Consider the following 3,103-nt stretch of genomic DNA (forward strand, 5'->3'; position numbering starts at 1 on the left):
GAACCAGTGCACCAATCTTGCGAGTACTTGATATGGACAATAATTTTATTGTATGTATAGATGCATCCAAACAAGGATTAGGTGCAGTGTTAATGCAAGATAGAGGAGTAATAGTGTATGCCTCAAGGAAATTAAAGCCTAGTGAAGAACTCTACGCCACGCATGATTTAGAGTTAGACGTCGTACTACTAGCTTTAAAGATATTGAGACACTACTTGATAGGGAGAAGCTTTATGCTCAAAAGTGACCATCAAAGCCTACAATATTTGTTTCCCCAAAGGGACTTGAATGCTGGACAAAGAGGATGGAGTGAATTCCTGAGTATGACTTTGGAATTTCATACATTAAAAGGAAAGAGAATGTAGTGGAAAATGAATACCAAGGACCTTTTTCCTCATACCTATCAAGGTAGACTTGAGGAAGCAAGAACTAGAACATCTCTTGAGAGACGGTATTTAAAAGTGAGATCTAGGCTTGATAGTAAAAATCCAAAAGAACCTAAGTTTGAGGGATATGAACTAGAAGATGATGGAATTTTGCAATTCCATGGAAGGATGTACATACCTGATAGTGGGGATCTCTGAAACACCATCCTTAAGGAAGCCCACAGAGCATTGTATTGTGCACATCTTGGTGTAAAGAAAATGCATGTTGATACAAAGAAACACTTATTTTGGGTAGGCATGAAATGCGATATTGTCCAATTCGTTACAAAATGCCTTGAATGTCAACAAATGAAGGTTGACCATCGTCACCCAACAGGTCTCCTTCAACCTCATGACATTCCCATGACCAAATGGGAGGTGATTTCTATCGTGGGATTACCTTTTACTCCACAAAAGCATAATGCCATTCTAGTTGTGATGGATAAATTAACAAAAAGCGCTCATTTTATTCTCGTAAGAGATACTTATGAAGTTGTTGATGTAGCTCAAGTATTTATAAATGAAATCATTAGATTTCATGGAGTTCCTAAGAAAATCATATCAGATAGGGACTCACAATTCACTTCAAGATTATGGACTTGTATGCAGTCAACCTTAGGAACTCAATTAAATTTAAGTACAGCTTATCATCCTAAGACTGATGGACAAACAGAAAGGGTGAACCAGATATGTTGAGAATGTACGCCATGGACCAGCAAATACAGTGGGAAAAGTACTTGCCCTTGGTTGAATTTGCATACAATAACAACTACCACAGTTCAATCGGAATGCCTCCATTTGAAGCATTATACGGAAGACCTTGCAGAACACCCTTAAGTTGGAATAGATTAGAGGAAAGAGTAATAGTGGGGCCATAATTAATTCAAGAGATGGAAGAACAGGTAAAACAAATTAGACAACGGTTAAAGGAGACACAGGATAGACAAAAGCGTTATGTTGATGCTCACAGAATAAATAGGAATTATGAAGTAGGGGATCAAGTTTTCATCTGCATCAGACCAAATAAAAGTACCATCCAGTTTGGAAAAGGAACAAAGTTGTCACCCTGATTTATTGGGCCATTCAAAATTCTAGAAAAAATTCGACATGTCGCCTATCATCTTGCACTGCCACCCCACTTGCATAAAGTTTATAATGTATTTCATTTATATGTATTAAGACATTACATGACTGACAAATCTCATACCCTTCAATGGAAGGAACTACAAGTATCGGACGAGGGAACCATTTCGGTCGAGCCATTACTTATACTGGAACGTAGGGTTCGACAGCTGAGGAATCATCTGGTAGACCAAGTTAACGTCTAATGGGACAAGTATATCCCTAGATCGACTACTTGGAAAGATACAGAGACCATATGTCAAAAATACCCTAACTTGTGCTATTTTTGAAAAACTTAAAACCTTATTTTATATATGTTTACTTTATTTTAGATACTTAAGACTATTGTTTTGAATTATCCATGTCAAAAGGAACTTTTATTTTGCTGGTACATGGATACCAATAAGAAATATGTTATTTGTTTAACTCTGCTGGTACATGGTATATGCTATTTGTTGAACTCTGTTGGTACAAGGATACCAATTTGAAATATGTTATTTAATTAACATTGCTGGAATATGCATACCAATATGAATTTTAGTATTTGATTAACCTTGCTATGAAATCTAAAGTATGAATTACATTATGGATGAGATATCTATAATTTTAAGGTTTGTGAGGTTTATGAACCAGGGGGACGGAATACGAAACATCTAGGGTTCTAAGCTGTTGCAGAGGAGGTTCGCCATGGAAGAGCGCAAAGGAGGGAGCTCCACTCCCTCCTTCAAACAGGTTGTAACCAGCAGGGGAAAAAAACCTATGGAATATGATAGAGGACATTCAGAGGGAAGGAATAGGAACAGGGAAGAGGAATAAGATGGACAGAAGTCAAAAGAAAATAATATAACTAAAGAAAATGAGGAAGAAGACAAGGAACAGGGAACAAAAAACAAAGCACAAATGGGCCCATGTAAGCCCAAAGCTGTTGTGACTCCCAGAGTTGTTTTAAATGAGCCTACTCTGTAGGCACACAGGGACCACATGCAAACCTATGCAATCATTTGCAAATTCATGGGTTTATGGCCCATTGAAAAAGCTTTACAAATGTGGATAAGGTATCACTGGAAACCAAAAGGAAGCATTGACCTACACCTAGGATCAAAGGATTTTTTTACTGTGGTATTTGTGGGCCCTACTTCTACACTGCAGCAGGTCTCTATATGAGACCTTGGATCATGAATTTTGTTCCAGAATGTGAAACATTCACTTCGGTCCCAATTTGGGTAAGGCTCTATTCTCTTCCACTTGATTATTGGCAAACAAAGTACTTAACAGCTATAGGAAATAAGTTAGAACGATTTGTCAAAGCTTCTGAAGCCACTAAAAAGGGAAAGTACACTTCATTTGCTAGAATATGTGTGGAGATGGATCTCTCAAGAGCTCTACCAGATGAGGTAATATTGGAAGTTTTTGATGAAGAATGGCTTCAAACTATTGATTACGAACAATTCCATTCAGATGTCGCAAATGCCATGAGCATGGTCACCTATTCAGGGATTGCCCTCTCACTAAATTGGAGAATAAGGGTAAATCTAATGCAATGAAAGACTCTAAAA

The sequence above is a fragment of the Pinus tabuliformis genome, chromosome 3_1 (assembly GCF_031772625.1).
Source record: "Pinus tabuliformis cultivar Carrire ecotype Pingquan chromosome 3_1, CPIR1, whole genome shotgun sequence".
NCBI lineage: Eukaryota > Viridiplantae > Streptophyta > Pinopsida > Pinales > Pinaceae > Pinus > Pinus tabuliformis.